Consider the following 20,930-nt stretch of genomic DNA (forward strand, 5'->3'; position numbering starts at 1 on the left):
TTTCCGTGTTCGAGTCAATAATGTTCTTTCCCCGGACTTCGTCCAAGCTGAAGGTGTCCCTCAGGGATGTGTTCTAAGCACAACACTTTTTCTCCTTGCTATAAATGATTTGGCCTCTGTTCTTCCACCCAATATTTGGTCATCACTCTATGTTGATGACTTCGCTATTGCTTGTGCAGGCGCTGACTGTCACCTTATTGCAGTTTCTCTCCAGCATGCGGTCGACCGTGTTTCCACTTGGGCCACCACACATGGGTTTAAATTTTCAAGTACCAAAACTCACCAAATTACTTTCACTAGACGCTCTGTTATCTCCGATCATCCTTTGTATCTCTATGGCTCCCGTATCCCCGAACGTGATACAGTCAGGTTTCTAGGCCTTCTCTTTGACCGTCGGTTAACCTGGAAACCTCACATTACCTCTCTGAAGGCAACTTGTCACAGCCGGCTAAACCTTCTTAAAACCCTTGCTCATCTTTCCTGGGGAGCTGATCGTCGAACTCTGCTTCGCCTACATTCAGCCCTCGTTTTATCGAAACTCGATTATGGTGACCAGATTTATTCCGCGGCCTCTCCTGCTACTCTCTCTAGCCTTAACTCTATCCATCACCAAGGCTTAAGTTTGTGCCTTGGTGCTTTTCGCTCTTCCCCTGTTGAGAGCCTCTATACAGAAGCAAATGTTCCATCCTTGTCTGATCGCCGTGATGCCCATTGCCTTCGTTACTATGTACGCTCTCACGATCTACACAATCCTTCCATTTATAGAATGGTCACCGATATTAGTAGACATTCTTTATTCGTTCGCCGCCCCTGTTTGCTCCGTCCCTTTTCTCTTCGCCTACTTTCACTCTTGTCTTCCCTTCAGTTACCACCTTTATATGTTCATGTAGCATCTCACTTTTCCCTACCCCCCTGGGAAGTTCCAGCTGTTCGGGTCTGTTCTTTCTCACTCCCTTGCTCGAAAGCTCAACTGCCTACGGTGGCTTCCCGCTCTCTTTTTCTTGATCACTTCCACTCTCATTCTCATGCCACCGCTGTGTACACAGATGGCTCTAAGTCTTCAGACGGCGTCGGATTCGCAGCAGTGTTTCCGGACAGCGTCGTACGAGGGCATTTACTATCTTCAGCTAGCATTTTTACTGCTGAACTGTATGCCATTCTTGCAGCACTTATTCGTATCGCATCTATGCCTGTGTCATCATTTGTAGTAGTCTCAGACTCCCTTAGTGCTCTACAGGCTATACGAAAATTTGATACATCTCATCCCCTAGTTCTCCGTATCCAACTTTGGCTACGCCGTATCTCTACCAAACATAAAGATATTGTTTTTTGTTGGGTCCCTGGTCATGTCGACGTACAGGGCAATGAACAGGCAGACACTGCTGCGCGGTCAGCAGTATATGACCTACCAATTTCCTATCGAGGTGTTCCATTTCTGGACTATTTTGCTGCAATAGCTACCCACCTTCGCACCCGTTGGCAACAACGTTGGTCAACTCTGCTCGGTAACAAACTTCATTCTATTAAACTGAGCATAGGTTACTGGCCGTCTTCTTGTCATCAGTGCCGAGGTTGGGAGACCACTCTCTCCCGCCTTCGCATTGGCCACACTCGTCTTACTCATGGGTATCTCATGGAGAGGCACCCTGTTCCTCTCTGTGAGCAGTGTCAAGTTCCAGTATCGATTAGCCACATTCTGTTAGACTGCCCTCTCTATCAGCGAGCACGCAGAATTTACCTCCAACGTCGTCTTCGTTCTCCTACTCTCTCTTTACCTTCCCTTCTTGCTGATGGACCCTCCTTTAATCCTGACTCTCTCATTGACTTCTTGACAACGACTGATTTACTCCACAAACTCTGATGATACTTTTCGCACTCCCCTCAGCCCTTTCTGGTTCAGTCTCTTGCTGCCCTTTACCCTTTCACCATCCACTGCCCCGCTGTTATCCGTAACCTGTTGCTCATCCATCTCCCTTTTGCCACCTGATGCCCTCGCTTCCTTCCTGCCCTGCAGCGCTGTATAGTCCTTGTGGCTTAGCGCTTCTTTTTGATTATAATAATAATAATAATAATTACTAACAGCAGTTACGCTAGGTTAGATTAGGTTGTGATATGCACATGGTCTACCTAACTCAAACTAAAAAAGATTTAATATCATTATCATAATGGTATACATTACTGACAAATACGATCAAGAACTTGAACAGTTCCATATACGTGAATATTGTTAAAGTATATGGAGCTGAACACTTCTCAAGGCTGAGGGACTGACCACCTCAAAACTACTCCAAGGTTAATGGACCGATCATATAATCTTTACCTTTCACAGCTTCTGCAGTCTCCATATTTAACTACCTCTCTATTCGATTGAATCCCCTCAAGGAAGGTTCCTTGATGTTGGTGAGGGGCTCTTGATTTAGGGAATTGGATCTGTGCTCCAGTTCCCCGAATTAAGCCTGAATGCCTTCCACATCCCCCCCCCCAGGCGCTGTATAATCCTCCGGGTTTAGCGCTTCCCCCTTGATTATAATAATAATAATATTCGATTGAATCTGCCTACCGGTTGCACACGTCTTAATCATCAAATAAGACCTAACCTAGCATAGGGGCTATAAATAAATTATTAGACGCACATGCCGTCTTTCTACAAGAACATTTCCTGATGTTTTAGACAATCAAATTTCACTTCGTTGAACACTAAATAAAAATTGCATGCAAAAATAAGGACAGGTTGGTGTGTGAGTGATCTCTCTCTGGTAGTTGGATAGTCCGTTGGTGCATTCATAAATTCCTTGTGATAATTATACCACATCAAGTCGACATTTTTTTTTTTTTTTTTTGAAACTGCAAACTTATTTGATAATGAACCTCGTGAAGCCCCCCGTGTTCCTAGATCCGTTGTAATGGATGTAAATTATTAGCAAGTCTCCTCATGAATACACACACACATATATATATATATATATATATATATATATATATATATATATATATATATATATATATATATATATATATATATATATATATATATATATATATATATATATCAACAAACCGGCCGTATCCCACGAATGCAGGGTGGCCAAAAAGAAAAACGAAAGTTTCTCTTTTTAAATTTAGTAATTTATACAGGAGAAGGGGTTACTAGCTCCTTGCTCCCGGCATTTTAGTCGCCTCTTACAACACGCATGGCTTACGGAGGAAGAATTCTGTTCCACTTCCCCCATGGAGAAAAGAGGAAATAAACAAGAACAAGAACTAGAAAGAAAATAGAAGAAAACCCAGAGGGGTGTGTACATATATGCTTGTACATGTATGTGTAGTATGACCTAAGTGTAAGTAGAAGTAGCAAGACGTACCTGAAATCTTGCAAGTTTATGAGACAGACAAAAGACACCAGCAATCCTACCATCATGTAAAACAATTACCGGCTTTCGTTTTACACTCACCTATATATATGTGTGTGTGTGTGTGTGTGTGTGTGTGTGTGTGTGTGTGTGTGTGTGTGTGTGTGCGTGTGTGTGTGTGTGTTTGTGTGTGTGTTTGTGTGTGTGTGTGTGTGTGTGTGTGTGTGTGTGTGTGTGTGTGTGTGTGTGTGTGTGTGTGTGTGTGTGTGTGTGTGTGTGTGTTAAAAGAAGCAAGGTAACCTCACGATCATCCCACATTGTTCGTATGAAGAAGCATAAATAATATAAGTACTAAGGTCGAACATCATCTCGGTTTACCATAGGTAAGGTCTCGTTTTGATTCTGCTGCTCACTTCTGGTCTTCATATTACAGAATGGACATCAATGCGCTGGAAAATATACAGAGAAGGGTAACGAAACTGATCCCATGGATAAGTTCGAGACACTGAATTTACTCTCTGGAAAGAAGTAGAATTAGGGGGATGTGACTGACGTGTACACACATGGAAAACTAAGAAAAAAGTGGATACAAATAACATGCTGAAAGTATCTAACCAAAACAGGACTCGCAGCAACTGATTCAAGTTGGACAAATTTTGATTTAGAAATGATGCAGGGAAGCCCTGACTTGACAACAGAGTTGTAGAAGAGTGGAATAAACTTCCGGATAGGGTCACGTCGGTGAGATTGGTTGGACGGGTATGCGAGTCGGTGTGTGGACGTGTGTGAATTGGACGTAACTAGCATAAGCAAATAGTACGAAGTGCTCCTTCACTCTTATGATGGTAGAAAATATAATACTGCTACTACACGTTGATTCATTGCTGTCACGGTACAATTTCAATACGATGACACCTTCACCTGGTCTTCACTAGAGGCATACTCCACTATATTCTAACTCTCTTATATCAAAACGTTTTTTTAAAAAAAGATGTCCTAAGGCATGGGCTTGTGTCCCTTCCTTGTTATGTCCTTGTACTGTAAGATTCATTTTGAGCAAATTGGGCAAGCACCCTCCATTAGAGATTTATTCTTATTACCAAATAATCATTACACTTAAATAATGATTACTTTAATAATGTAAGGTTTTTAATTTTGATGAAATGTTGACAACATTTGTCTTTAATTATAATAAACAGACTTACTGCTTTCCACGAATATAATGATTATTACAATAAAACCTCTTAAAATAAGTCACCAAGAGAACCCTTTTATTATGGGTTGCAAACTGTAATCTGTGAACTGAGACACCATAATTATGGTTAATATAGAAGCAGATTTTCTCGATTGAAATACTACTGCTGTATACACTAAAAGGCAGACAAATTTGCAGCTTCGGTGAGCGTTGTGAGGTTAAAAGCGTCCTCATCAATTCAAATCCCCGAGTTATTGGGAATGCTTAAAATACTTCAAACTGTATTCCTAGGAGCGCAGGCGAGAAAGATTTTTCATAATTCACAAATGAAAAGTACTGGAAGGAGTATATTCGGATTTACACACCGAAATAAATCCTTAATAAAACGGGAGGCACAATGCTATGTAAGTCAACGGAAAACGGGGACATTAAGTAGAAAACTAAAAATAAACACACAGTTCAAAAGTGTTCGACACCGTCCCTTCAAGGGGCAATTTAACAAATTACTCCATATAATTCCCGACCAAACGTTATGTAGCGCCTACGTCAGACTATGTACCATAATGAGGACATCAACCAGGAGGCCTGGTCTGATACCGAGTTGCGGGGGCCATGAGTCCATGAATTTTTCGCCTGAGACCATTGTGAATGATCTGTTTAGTATTTCAATTTCCTTAATATGTTACGTTCTCCAGTGAAATCTTATGTTATGGGGATAACGTTACAGTGTTAGGTAACGTAAAATGTGAGTTTGGGCAACACTTGAATCCTGTCACAATCTACTGACTAGTCAAGTCTACATTCGGATCGTTTTTGTGTGCTTACTAAACAAGTGGCTAGCATGTTTGCGTAACAAAAAAAAAAAAACGAATTTCGCCGAAAACAAACGTCACATAAAGTGGAGTTATTTTTAAATACTGTGAATAGTTTTTATTGTAGATGTTCCACTCGATATGTATATAATAATGTTACGTTAGATTAAAAAATAATAGGTTGTGATAGGGTATATTAGGTTAGGTTGTTTAGTTAAATCTGAAGAGTATGTCAAGTTCTCATATTTTTTGGCAAATGTATTTTTTTTTCTGGGACTTTTTTTTATTTTTCATCCGACTTTGTTTCCTATTTATAATTATTACTATTATTATTGTTACTATTAGTCTTACATCGCCTGGGAAATGGGAGGTACTTTTTTTCTTTTATTAAATGTAGATATCTGCCTCACCCACACACGCTAGTCATTTTCGCATGTTTAAATTTCCTCATAATGAAGTATATACCTATATGTACATTATTATTAACAGGCGAGTAAGAAAACAGTGGGAGCCTGAGGTAAGGTCAAGGCAGTAAGTAGCACGTAGAGTCAGGGTCAAGGTCTGATGAAGCCACATCTTTTCTGAAGATTAAAGTAATTGTGAATGGGAGACATCAAGTGGAATGTCTTGATGCTGTTAAGGGGTTCTTGGCCCTAGAAATTACACCTCACCCTTCCCTCGCTGTATGACCCCTTACAGGTTTAGCGATAACACTTTAATAAGGGAGAATGGGAGGAGCAAACGTCTACGAAAACAAATCCGGGGCTGAAGTTGATTCATGTAAGGAATGTATATAAGGGCCGAGTCAACAAGACAGCGTCTGCCAAGGCTCGAAGAGGGAAAGATAATAATAATAATATAATAATACGTATCTTTATTTACTACAAGTACATATACAAGGTATACAGGCCTAGCTGACATTAATGACATACTACTATATAAAAAGCCGCTTGTTATGCGAAGATAAATTTCAGTTGAGAAGCTGAGGATCACAGATGCGGAGAACGAAGAGGAACTTCCCAGAGAAAAGAAACAACTCTTATAGGGATGTGCATAGTAGGAAAAATAATGAACATGCATGCCAAGGTGAATAGTGTTGCCATAAATGGAGAAAGAAATGTCAGTCACAGAGTGGTAGTTATGAACATCAAGGAAAGTAAGTAGAGAGTTATATTACATTCCAGCTGTAAACTTGATACATGGAGTATCAAGAAACAAGAAAGGGTTGGAAAAATATAAAATTATGAGTCCAGAGAGCATCGACTTCTACACAGGTAAGTCACAGAAAGAGCGTACATACTCCACATGAAGATTAGCAGTTGCTGTACCAGGTATAGAGAACCCAGCAAGTGCTGTACTAGGTATAGAGAACCCAGCAAGTGCTGTACTAGGTATAGAGAACCCAGCAAGTGCTGTACTAGGTATAGAGAACCCATCAAGTGCTGTACTAGGTATAGAGAACCCAGCAAGTGCTGTACTAGGTATAGAGAACCCAGCAAGTGCTGTACTAGGTATAGAGAACCCAGCAAGTGCTGTACTAGGTCTACAGAACCCACAGTAACACCACAGTTTGAGAGTAGTGTTTACCATATAAGGAAAATGAGTTATAATTGACACAAAGACAAATAGGATAAAAAAAGGTTTCAGTAAGAATGTGGATATTACCCTACTCCAGCCTTCCTCCCAATCATCCCATTCATATTTTGTAACTAAAACATATATATAACCGATAACTGAATTACACTTACACTGAACTTCTGTAAATTAATTTAATATTCTTATATATAATGTCAAGTATTTAAATAAACATTTCGGCAATTAACACTTAAAAGACATCAGTAACGGACAGCAGTAACAGCCTGGTTGATCAGACCCTGATCCACCACGAGGCCTGGTCTCAGATCAAGCCGCGGGGGCGTTGACCCCCTAAAACCCTCTCCAGGTATACTGACTCCCTGATATTTATTTGGGTTTAATTAAGCTCCATAAACAGTTTGAACATATATGAATTTACTTTTGATTAGTCTCACGTGTAAGTGGTATATAGCGCTTAGTTTTTATTGTGATAATATAGGGTAGACATCCCGCTATGACAATTCATAGCTAACACTAGCTAGTACATGTGAAATTCTCAAATGAATACAATTTTAACCTCACGAAGTTGCTAGAAATGTCAGTAACATCTGCAGTAGCCTTCTTACGGTTCCTTACTGTTCTGATGTGTGAACATTACCGTCATTTAACTATTCAACTTTTCCTGCCAAATTAAATATCAGTTAACTACTCTGTATGGATAATCTCTGGAGCTGGTACAAATGTAGTAAAGTTAACCTATGAATGTACACACTTAAAGGAAGCACAGTAAACGTTTTCATGCTTCCTTAGCTGAGAGCATGGCCCTTTAACCTTCCTAATGCGTTAGGTAACCTCACTCACATGTAATATGTTAATGATCTCTTACCCAAATCTTTGTTAGTTTCTTCTTATACTTCAGTGTCAGAGTAAATCTCCGTGTGAAAGCATTTTGCAGGGCAAGAGATGGTGGAGAGAAGTGAAGTGCGTGCACCAACTAACACAGTTGAGAGGTTACTGAGCATGAGCAGCTGCTGGACTGGATGTGGAGAACACACCAGCAGCAGAGTTGGGGTCTCGGTCGCCCTGGGAGGGACACCAACGCAACCGACACCCCCACCTAATGAAGGAAACCTCGTGAGAAGAATTATCTTTGGGCAGTAAGTAATTATTATCTTGTTTTTTTTACTGTCCTGTAGCTCGATTGCTAGCGCACTCGGCTCACACACTGAGGTCCCTAAATGGTTATAACTATGACTGTGAAAATAATTAATATTATGTGAGTAAATCACCTGCAGGAGGCTTACCGGGCATCATCTGAATTATTATCTGCAAATGATTTGGGTGAGGTAAGTGGGACTTAGTTACAGTAGGTCACTGAACTGTAATTCCTTCGAAGTCCACTCCCTACAGCTCTCACAGATAGCTAGACATGACATTAAATTGATAATTATAACAATAAAACCAGTTAGTCTGGTAATTAAAGTTATGTGGACTGCATGTCTTTTTGATTTACTTGATTTACTTGCTGAGGATCGACGACCCAAATGATTTCTTCATGAATGAGCCTCAAAACTCCATAAATGTATGCCAGATTTCCGACATTACCCTAACTCCGATAGATTTCGAAAAAGCCATTGACAACATGCCTATGCACTCAGCCCCGGGCCCAGACTCGTGGAACTCTGTTTTCATTAAGAACTGCAAGAAACCCCTCTCGCGTGCCCTAAGTACACTATGGAGGAGGAGCTTGGACATGGGTGAAATTCCACAGTCACTTAAAACAACGGATATAGCCCCACTCCATAAAGGTGGCAGCAAAGCATTAACTAAGAACTATAGACCAATAGCTCTGACGTCCCACATCTCATAAAAATCTTTGAAAGAGTGCTAAGAAGCAGGATTGCAAATCACCTGGATTCCCAAAATCTGCACAATCCAGGGCAACATGGGTTCAGGGCAGGTCGCTCCTGCCTCTCACAACTACTGGATCACTATGACATGGCCTTGGATGCACTGGAAGAAAATCAGAATGCAGATGTAATATACACAGACTTTGCAAGAGCATTTGACTAATGCGATCATGGTGTAATAGCCCATAAAATACGTGCTAAAGGAATAACTGGGAAAGTGGGGAGATGGATCTTCAACTTCCTAACAAATCGAACACAAAGAGTAGTGGTCAACAGAGTTAAATCGGAGGCTGCTCTGTTCCACAAGGCACAGTACTCGCCCCCATCTTATTCCTTATCCTCATATCAGACATAGACAGAGATATACACAACAGCACCGTATCATCCTTTGCGGATGATACTAGGATCTGCATGAGGCTGTCATCTGCTGAGGACGCGGTTAACCTCCAAGAAGATATAAACAAAGTTTTCCAGTGGGCAACGGTAAACAATATGATGTTCAATGAGGACAAATTCCAACTACTCCGTTACGGAAAACTGGAGGAGATAATAACTAGAACAGAGTATACTACTGACTCCGGCCATACAATAGAGCGGAAAAATAATGTAAGGGACCTGGGAGTAGTAATGTCTGAGGATCTCACTTTCAAGGATCACAACAGTGCCACGATCGCAAGTGCAAAGAAAATGATAGGATGGATAATGAGAACTTTCAAAATGAGAGATGCCAAGCCAATGATGATCCTTTTCAAATCACTTGTTCTCTCTAGGCTGGAATACTGCTGTACATTAACATCTCCATTCAAAGCAGGTGAAATCGCAGATCTAGAGAGTGTACAGAGATCCTTTTCTGCACGTATAAGTTCTGTCAAGCACCTTAACTACTGGGAACGCTTGGAAGCACTTGACTTGTACTCATTGGAACACAGGAGGGAGAGATATATCATAATCTACACTTGGAAAATCTTGGAAGGAATGGTCCCAAATCTGCACACAGAAATCACTCCTTACGAAAGTAAAAGACTGGGCAGGCGATGCAAAATGCCCCCAATAAAAAGTAGGGGCGCCATTGGTACACTAAGGGAAAACACCATAAGTGTCTGGGGCCCAAAACTGTTCAACAGCCTCCCATCAAGCATTAGGGGAATTGCCAATAAGCCCCTGGCTGCTTTCAAGAGTGAGCTGGACAGATACCTAAAGTCAGTGCCGGATCAGCCGGGCTGTGGCTCGTACATTGGACTGCGTGCGGCCAGCAGTAACAGCCTAGTTGATCAGGCCCTGATCCATCGGGAGGCCTGGTCATGGACCTGGCCGCGGGGGCGTTGATCCCCGGAATAACCTCCAGGTAACCTCCAGGTATTAGTACAATACATATAATGCAATAGTGTTATTGGAAAAGAACTTTGCATTACCACTTACCATTTAATTACCGTGGATAGATCACACCACAACACCTGCCTAACACCTAGACCCTACACTGGCCAGCTAAAGATCTAAATGCAAAGACTAATGGTGCACTTCCCTGTAAGTGATGTTTGCATCCCATATATTTCACCATCCACACATAATTCTTGAGGTCCTGCAAATTTCCTGTCCCAATTCTTCAGCAGAGGACATTAACACAGGTTCCTATTATAAATTCAGGCCGAAACACCCCAATTTGGCCTCGAAAGACGCCGAATTATTAACAGAATTTCCCACGACAACTAGTGTTCACAAATTGCAAATTGTGTCTCCTCCCCTGCGTCACTCTGCAGCTGTTCTCCCTCCCCCACTCGAAATTTTTCGAAAGGGTAAAATCAGCATCATATTTTATTACACAATTATTATATTATTTATATTTTCTACATTTAGAAAATTATGTAAAAAATTTCCACAGTGACCATAATTTTTAAAGGGGTGGACCTGTAAGCCAGCGGAAGGCCTCGGTTAGATCAGAAGCTCCAACGGCGGGTCATCTAAGACCCGCGTCAGGAAACACTTGTCCCGTTTCCTGACCTAACCTAACCACTGAGGTCCGTGGTTTCATCCCCAGTACGGATGAAAACATTAGGAAGTGTTTCCTTAAGACACCTGCGGATGACAGTGCTCTGTTAGTGTCAGGTAAAGACCCTCAAGATATAGCTAGTGTAATAACACTAGAACTGGAGTCCTGCAGCAAATGGTTAGTAGACAAACTATCGTTACACCTCGGGAAAACTGAAGCAATACTCTTTGGCACGAAACTTGAATTGAGAAGGGTAAATAATTTTAATGTCCGGTGTAATGGGGAGCCCATCACTTCAGTTTCCTCAGTAAAATATCTGGGAATCCCTTTTGACCCAAGCATGTCAGGAGAACTGATAGGGAACATTGCAGTAAAGAAAGCGAATGCCAGACTGAAGTTCCTCAACAGACAAGCAGTGTCTACATACTGAGGCTCGCAGGACACTGTGTCTAGCCGTTATACAATGCCATATGGACTACGCTTGCTGTTCATGGTACTCTGCCTTGACAAAAAAAAAACTGAAAGATAGACTGCAAATCACCCAGAACAAAATGGTAAGATTCATCCTGGACCTGGGTCCAAGAGAGCATGTAGGCCAGGATGAATTACAACAATTGGATATGCTGACTGTTGAAGACAGAGTAAACCAACTGAAGTTAAATCAAGTTTATAAAATTGCTCATAGTGTCCAAAATATCTTGCTGCCAATTTTATCAAGGTTGGGAACCAAAGCCGTCATAGTGCTAGGGGGAGAGAGCACAACTTTCTAGTACCCACAGTCAGTGGCCAGGCTTTAAACACCTTTTATTGTACATCAATAAAGGAATGGAACAGATTGCCTGCACATGCCAAAGCCAGTCATAGCATGAACCAGTTGAAGAAGAGAGCCAAAAGGTACCTGATGAATGTAGCGACAGAAAGGGAGGAGAATGATTTTTCATTTTATTTAGCTAACACACATGTAAATATAAATAACTCTGTCTACCTTATTCCTAGTAGTATATCTCCTCTATAGTATAATATGTAAAGTAAAAGGACACAAGTGCAACTAATGTGACATTTTATTGTGGCAACGTTTCGCTCTCCAGGAGCTTTGTCAAGCCATTAGTATAATAATAAGATATTATCTCCTTTATAGTATCATAATAAGGTATTAAAAGGACCCCAATGGAAATAAGTCAGTCTGAATTTTCTGGGTTATCCTAAGTTCTCTACACATATGCTGCTATGTAACTATATTTATGTATACCTGAATAAACTTACTTACCTTGTTCACATAGAAGTAAAATATGTACCTTGTTATTAGTCGGCTGGCGTGGGTCTCATCCTAGGGACAAACACTACCTAATTTTCCCGAAGTGCTCTGCATAACAAGGGCTTTCTATATAATAGTATGTCATTGGCCAGTGGCCTGATAGGTAATGCTCTCGCTTCACATGCTAAGTATCCGTGGTTCGATCCCAGACAATGGTAGAAACACTGGGCGTGTTTCCTTACACCTGTTGTCTTGTTCATCTAGCAAACAAGTAGGTACCTAGGTGTTAGTCGACTGATGTAGGTTGATGGAAGGCCGTTGAACAGCCTTGGACCCCGGACACTTATGGTATTTTCCCTTAGTGTACCAATGGCGCCTCTACTTTTTATTGGGGGCATTTTGCATCGCCTGCCCAGTCTTTTACTTTCGTAGGGAGTGATTTCTGGGTGCAGATTCGGGACCATTCCTTCTAAGATTTTCCAAGTGTTGATTACGATATCTCTCCCTCCTGCGTTCCAATGAGTACAAGTCAAGTGCTTCCAAGCGTTCCCAGTAAAGGTGCTTGACAGAACTTATACGTGCAGTAAAGGATCTCTGTACACTCTCTAGATCTCCAATTTCACCTGTTTTGAATGGAGATGTTAATATACAGCAGTATTCCAGCGTAGAGAGAACAAGTGATTTGAAAATGATCATCATTGGCTTGGCATCTCTTGTTTTGAACGTCCTCATTATCCATCCTATCATTTTCTTTGCACGTGCGATCGTGGCACTGTTGTGATCCTTGAAAGTGAGATCCTCAGACATTACTACTCCCAGGTCCCTTACATTATTTTTCCGTTCTATTGTATGGCCAGAGTCTGTAGTATACTCTGTTCTAGTTATTATCTCCTCCAGTTTTCCATAACGGAGTAGTTGGAATTTGTCCTCATTGAACATCATATTGTTTACCGTTGCCCACTGGAAAACTTTGTTTATGTCTTTTTGGAGGTTAACCGCGTCCTCAGCAGATGACAGCCTCATGCAGATCCTAGTATCATCCGCAAAGGATGGTGGCTAACCCTCCGGGGTTAAAAATCCAAACAAAATTCTTGTGGAAAATTGCATTTATCTGAATGTAACTCATTATGTACATAACAGTAAATGATAACAAAGATAATTATTATTTATCAAAGTTACATAGACAAATAGGAATTTGGGACACCTAGGTCGCAAAAATGTCCCCCTTCGATACCTACAGTCATATCCACAAGTTGCTCTAGACCTATTAATTACAAATGAAATATATATCACCAGGAATTCTGGTAAATATATAAATTTGTGGACTGCATGTTAAAATTAATGAATGATTATATATATATATATATATATATATATATATATATATATATATATATATATATATATATATATATATATATATATATATATATATATACACACCCACACACATTTACATAACAGAAGGAGAATACAGTGGTTCCTCGTTGTTCGTAATTAATCCGTTCCTGGAGCCGTTACTATAAACGAAATTTACGATTTACGAATCAATTTTCCCCATAAGAAATAATGTAAATACAATTAATCCGTTCCTGTCACCCAGAAGTATTAAAACAAAAAAAATTTTAACATGAAATATGCATGTAGTACATAAACAATACAATGGGAAATGATGAATGAAACATTAACAGCATAACACTTACCTTTATTGGAGATTCTTCTTAGTGTATGGGAGACTGGAGGAGGAGAGAGAGTGGATTGTTTATAGTTTGAAAGGGGAATCCCCTTCCATCAACACCTCAGGTACCATTTGCTTTTCTGGGGTTGCTTCTCTTCTCTGTTTCTTAATGCCACTAGGACCACCTTGAGAGTCACTGGAGTCCTGTCTCACAAAATAACTGTGGAGAGAGCTCTGTTTCTGGTGTCTCTTTAACACTTCCCTAAAATGGCCCAAGACTTTGTCACTGTACATGTTATCAACCTGGCTTGCAACAACCTTGTTAGGGTGATGTTTCTCCATAAAGCTTTCCATCTTACCCCACATAGTAAAAATCTCTTTAATTTCTGAAGAAGGCACCTTCTTCCATCTCTCTTCCTCCTCCTCTGCAGCAAGCTTCTGAGCTGCGATGTGTTGCTCTTCCTGCTGAAGCTCTTGCAGCTCCTCAGTGGTGAGCTCTTCATTGTGGTCTTCCACCAATTCTTCCACATCCTCCAAACTCACATCCAACCCCATGGAACTCCCCAGTGCCACAATTGATTTTACAACAGACATAGGCTCATTAGGGTCAGTCCCAAATTCTTCAAAATCCCTCTTGTCGACACAATCTGGCCACAATTTTCTCCAGGCAGAGTTCAAAGTCCTGGTAGTCACTCCCTCCCAAGCCATACCTATAAGGGTTATGCAGTGGAGGATGCTGAAGTGTTCTCTCCAAAATTCCCTTAGGGTTAAGTGAGTGTCTGTGGTCACAGTCAAGCACCTGTGAAACATTGCTTTTGTGTAGAGTTTTTTAAAGTTTGCAATAACCTGCTGGTCCATGGGTTGGAGGAGAGGAGTGGTATTCGGGGGCAAGAACTTTACTGTGATGAACCCAAACTCCTCGAAAATTAGGTCATCCAAGTTTGGAGGATGAGCAGGTGCATTGTCCATTACTAGCAGGCACTTGAGATCCAATTTCTTTTCCAGGAGATACTCCTTCACACTAGGGCCAAACACTTCATTGAACCACTCGACGAAAATTTCCCTCGTGACCCATACCTTACTATTAGATTTCCAAAACACACAATTTACTCTTCATAACATTGTTTTTCCTGAACACTCTAGGATTTTCAGAATGGTACACTAGTAATGGCTTCACTTTGAAATCCCCACTAGCATTAGCACAGAACATTAGCGTCAGCCTGTCTTTCATAGGCTTGTGTCCTGGCATTGCCTTTTCCTCTTGTGTAATGAAGGTCCTCTTTGGCATTTTCTTCCAAAAGAGGCCTGTTTCGTCACAACTGAACACTTGTTCAGGTTTCAGTCCTTCAGCCTCTATGTACTCCTGGAATTCATGCACATATTTTTCAGCCGCCTTGTGGTCCGAATTGGCAGCCTCACCATGCCTTACCACACTGTGTATGCCAGTACGGTTCTTAAATCTCTCAAACTAGCCTTTGCTGGCCTTAAATTCACTCACTTCACCACTATTTGCAGGCAATTTCTTTACCAAATCTTCATGCAACTGCCTAGCCTTTTCACAAATAAACGAAGTCATAAGAGTATCTCCTGCTAATTGTTTCTCATTTATCCACACCAATAATAACTTCTCAACCTCTTCCAGTACTGGTGATCTCATTTTTGTCAGCATAGTTACTCCCTTTGCAACAACAACATCCTTTATTTCATTTTTCTTGGCCACTATGGAACATAAGGTTGTGTAGGGTTTCTTATACATCCTGGACAGTTCGGCCACACTTGTACCACTTTCATATTGTTCAATGATGGTTTTCTTAAATTCAATCGTATTTCTCACCTTCTTTACCACATGCTTGGCACTAGGAGCTTTCTTTGGAGCCATGGTAGCTTATTTAGTACTTGCAAGCACTAAAATAAATGGAATATTATGAAATATTTCACTGGAACACGTGAGGGGACCTTCGCTCACTGGTAAACAATGCCAGACTGGCTGTTGCCCTGGCTCACGCCATGGGTACATGTCCCAGATGAACTACGACTTGCGAGTCAACCTATGAAAAGCGAGTCCATGTTTATACGAAAATACCTCTATGATTGGCGAATTTTACTATTGCTGGGAACTACGAAAAGCGGGGGACCACTGTATATCTTAATATCACTCACCAATTTGACTGGAGATTAAGGTGTATCATACTCAGAAAACCTCACTGTCTATACATGAAAATAACACTGGCCAGAGTTACAACATTAACAGACTTATCTGAGGTTCCTGGAGCTGTATTGTCCAGTCGCCTGATATCTCAAGTTATGCAGGAATGCACATCCAACAATTTCGGCTCCTATTTGAGAGGTGTCAGCCCAATTTTTACCTCTAGAGCACGAAAATTCTTCCCAATATTCACTAACGTTTGTTACTAAATTCAAAAAAACAATGGTGAGTCTCCTCTGCGCAGGCACAGAGCTTCCCATTTTTTATAAAAAAATTTATTAAATACAGTATGGCCATCTATTTACATATAACTACTGTATTTCTTTAAAATATATATTCAGTATTTTCCACAATTCTATCCCCTATCTGATCTTACTGATGTCAGCTAGACCTGTATACATTGTGCATGTACTTGTAGAAATGTAGATTATATTGTTATTGTTATTAATGTTACTTCATGTGACTATATCATAGAAAACTCTGTTCGTGAGAAGATGGAGGTTGATAACCTGGAGTTTACCTGGAGTTTACCTGGAGAGAGTTCCGGGGGTCAACGCCCCCGCGGCCCGGTCTGTGACCAGGCCTCCTGGTGGATCAGAGCCTGATCAACCAGGCTGTTGCTGCTGGCTGCACGCAATCCTGAAAAGTTTCACGTTGCCTTGCAATTTTTACATTTAAAACGCCCTAATGCACATTGTATTGATAATACCGGTGGTGAGGACAGTGTGTGAAAATGTCGGATACTTTGATGGAGACAGGAAGCTCCTGATTTACCATTGTTTTCCCCAAGTCAAGGGGTTGCCCATCCAGTTACTGGCCCTATCTAGTTCCTTAACCTGACTGAGCGAGGGTTAGTTAGTTGGTTAGTTATTGGAGTTTAAAGCCTATCAACTACATGAAAATCAATAAAACAGCATGTAACATGTTCATTTCCAGTTACGAATACTATAATCTCTTGAAACTGGGGGAGGGGGATTTAACTGTGGTAATAATAATATGTAGGAAAGAGGGAGATTATTTCCCAGTAAAAGTAGGCCTTAGACAAGGATGTGTGATGTCTCAGTGGTTGTTTAATATATTTATAGATGGGGTTGTAAGAGAAGTAAATGCGAGGGTCTTGGCAAGAGGCGTGGAGTTAAAAGATAAAGAATCACACATAAAGTGGGAGTTGTCACAGTTGCTCTTTGCTGATGACACTGTGCTCTTTAGAGATTCTGAAGAGAAGTTGCAGAGGTTGGTGGATGAATTTGGTAGGGTATGCAAAAGAAGAAAATTAAAAGTGAATACAGGAAAGAGTATGGTTATTAGGATAACAAAAAGATTAGGTGATGAAAGATTGGATATCAGATTGGAAGGAGAGAGTATGGAGGAGGTGAATGTATTCAGATATTTGGGAGTGGACGTGTCAGCGGATGGGTCTATGAAAGATGAGGTGAATCATAGAATTGATGAGGGGAAAAGGGTGAGCGGTGCACTTAGGAGTCTGTGGAGACAAAGAACTTTGTCCTTGGAGGCAAAGAGGGGAATGTATGAGAGTATAGTTTTACCAACGCTCTTATATGGGTGTGAAGCATGGATGATGAATGTTGCAGCGAAAAGAAGGCTGGAGGCAGTGAAGATGTCATGTCTGAGGGCAATGTGTGGTGTGAATATAATGCAGAGAATTCGTAGTTTGGAAGTTAGGAGGAGGTGCGGGATTACCAAAACTGTTGTCCAGAGGGCTGAGGAAGGGTTGTTGAGGTCGTTCGGACATGTAGAGAGAATGGAGCAAAACAGAATGACTTCAAGAGTGTATCAGTCTGTAGTGGAAGGAAGGCAGGGTAGGGGTCGGCTTAGGAAAGGTTGGAGGGAGGGGTTAAAGGAGGTTTTGTGTGCGAGGGGCTTGGACTTCCAGCAGACATGCGTGAGCGTGTTTGATAGGAATGAATGGAGACAAATGGTTTTTAATACTTGACGTGTTGTTGGAGTGTGAGCAAAGTAACATTTATGAAGAGATTCAGGGAAACTGGCAGGCCGGACTTGAGTCCTGGAGATGGGAAGTACAGTGCCTGCACTCTGAAGGAGGGGTGTTAATGTTGCAGTTTAAAAACTGTAGTGTAAAGCACCCTTCTGGCAAGACAGTGATGGAGTGAATGATGGTGAAAGTTTTTCTTTTTCGGGCCACCCTGCCTTGGTGGGAATCGGCCAGTGTTAATAAAAAAATAAAAAATAATAATAGACACCGGGCTATATTGTTATTATTATTGTTGCAATCATAACTAAGTGCTCAACCCACTAGGGGTCATACCGCACGCGGGGGCATAAACTGTGTACATAAGTACATAAGGAGCACTGCAGAAGGTGTACTGGCTACTGGCCCATGCTAGGCAAATTCAACTAGTCACCTCCTGGCTAAAGCCAGTCAGGTCCAAGTCACCTCCACTTACGAAGGAAGAAGAACTACATCAGATCCACTGGCCCAAGCAAGTCAGGCCCAACTCACACCCACTCATGTATTTGTCTAACCTATTTTTATATAACTACACAACGTTTTAGCTTCAATTACGTTACTCGGGAGTTTGTTCCACTAATCCATAACTATTACCAAACCAGTGTTCCTATATCATTTCCAAATCTATTTTTTTCCAACTGTAACCCATTGTTGCTAGTCCTGTCTTGGTTAAATATCTTTAGCACATTATTTGCATTCCCTTATTTATTCCTGTTTTCCATTTATACACCTCAATCATATCCTCCCTAATTCTACGCCTTTCTAGAGAAAGCAGATTCAGGGCCCTCTGTCTATCCTCATAGAGAAGATTTCTGATACATGGGATCAACTTTGTCATCCTTTTTTGTATGTTTTCTAGGGCATTATTATTATTATTATTATTATTATTATTATTATTATTATTATTATTATTATTATTATTATTATTATTATAAGAAAGAAGCGCTAAACCACAAGGGTTATATAACGCAATACATCCAGCGCAAAATAAACTAGCCACTTCGGTGGCAAAATCTAAACATCTTACATCCATTCTGTAATGCGGTGCAGCATAATCCAAATGAGGCCTAACCAACGATATATAGAGTTGAATAACCTGAGGACTTTTATTCGAGCCAAAGAAAGGAGAATAGGTTCAGTTCCTTGGATCAAGGCCTCAACGGCGTCATGGAATCTATATACCTGGAAGGTAAAGTCTCCTTACACCTGTTGTCTTTGATGAATTGGGCACATATAAAGCACCTGGGTATCTTTTTTTCAGACTTTTTCCCCCAGCCAGTGGCTTTATCAATTCTATCCAGAGGTGCAGAAAGCAGAATGAGGTAAACAGCCCTGCAGCCTAGAAGATTATTCAAAATCATTCTGTTGAATTTCATCTATCTCCAATTAATGACCTGTGTATTGGACTGATAGTCACTGGTTGGCGAATAAAGATACCCAGGTGTTCCACAGGGATAATGAATGGTTAATGGTGTTTCAAGTCTGTCGACTGCACTAGCGACTGCACGTAACTTTGTCAACACCAGACTAGAATACATGTATTTTAATTGCAAAAATAATTACATAAGTCTTTGTCAAGATTGATGGACTGAACACATCACCTCTAGGCTGAGGGACTGATTACCTCAAACTTCTCATCTTCCACCTTTCTCTGCATTAAACTGAAGAAGCCACTGCGTAGCGAAACATTTCCAGAATAGATTCCCAAATGTTGCACAAGTGCTTCATTTATCAGCTTCTCTGTTTCCTAAACTATTTATACACACTATCATTATCATTATGATGAAGTGCTAAATTCCTCTGGTTCGTTCAGTGGTACACTTAAACAGCGCCAAATACTTCTGCTTTTATATTTATGGAAAGTGCATGAAAAATAATGATTTCGTTATGTTAGAACTGATTGTCGCTGTTACATAGCACAAATATAGCCACGATAAGGCCTGGTCACAGACCAGGCCGAGGGGGCGTTAACCCCCCGAAACTCTCTCCAGGTATACTCCAGGATCTTCGAATTTTATTGCTTATTTTTAATAAGCAATATAGGGATCAAATAGCGTCTTGAAAAATTGAAAGTATTCAGGTTAAAAAAAGGAGGGAGGATAACTCTAGGTCCTCGGCTCGAGAGCAGCATGAAGGGGCAGAAGAACAACTATTTTTTTTTTCCGTCAGATTTCTTTCACTGTTGGTGCACAAGACGAAGTATTTACATTATTTACTGTAAATATTTGTCAATAAGATATCCCAAACAACAACTGAAAGAAGAACGATTTACTGAAAATGCCCTTTGGCAGGAGGGTAGTCCTATATGGCACGACGTAAGGTTGTTTGGGCACTTTGTACCCAGAGAACAATGCTAATACGATTGTTTGGTGTTGCACTTTCCTCTAAATATCTTATCTTTATTCCACAAAAAATAAAGTTTGTTAGTTCTTAGACTTTTGCAATCTGTCCTTTACTCCCACATAAATCCCAAAATATTTGGAATATTTCCAAAAGTGCATCACTAAAATTAAGAACAATCATTATTTTACAATTTCTGTGAATATTATCCCACTTAATTAAGTAATAAAGGCGTGGTTAAGCGAAATAAGTGAATAAGTTACTTCCGAGATATAGGCCTGGAACACCGGCCGGCCCTCCGTCTCGAAAAAAAAAAATAGCGAAAATCGCTTTTGTTTCGGTGTTTTCCTTAGTAAACTGGTGTTCTACTGCGGTTATCCTCTTCAAAATACCGTTTTTTCTTACTCAAGATCAAAGAATACGACATGGGGAGGAGGGGTAATAATTTTATATCGAATATTGCTGGTGGACTCGCCATATTATGGCTTATTTTATTCAGTCTAGAGCATATAACATGTTTGTATGTTATTTATAGTGTTTATTATATCATATTAGATCAATTCTGATAGATAAATAAGCCGTAGAGTATAAGCTTAACAATGAAGTATTTCTCCTGCCTCTGTGTTAGTTTA

General features: G+C 40.6%; 1 protein-coding gene across 2 annotated transcripts in view; it reads right to left on the minus strand.

Annotated features, from left to right (window-relative positions):
* The window catches only part of LOC128693568 (uncharacterized), a 103,884-nt gene extending 95,907 nt beyond the window's left edge, over positions 1-7,977 (minus strand). For both annotated transcript variants that reach the window (XM_053783348.2, XM_053783347.2), the window contains exon 1: positions 7,819-7,977. The gene's annotated coding sequence lies outside the window, so the exon portion shown is untranslated. The remainder of the gene's footprint in view (positions 1-7,818) is intronic.
* Between the last annotated feature and the right edge of the window lie 12,953 nt (positions 7,978-20,930).

The sequence above is a fragment of the Cherax quadricarinatus genome, unplaced genomic scaffold (genome assembly GCF_038502225.1).
Source record: "Cherax quadricarinatus isolate ZL_2023a unplaced genomic scaffold, ASM3850222v1 Contig32, whole genome shotgun sequence".
Lineage (NCBI taxonomy): Eukaryota > Metazoa > Arthropoda > Malacostraca > Decapoda > Parastacidae > Cherax > Cherax quadricarinatus.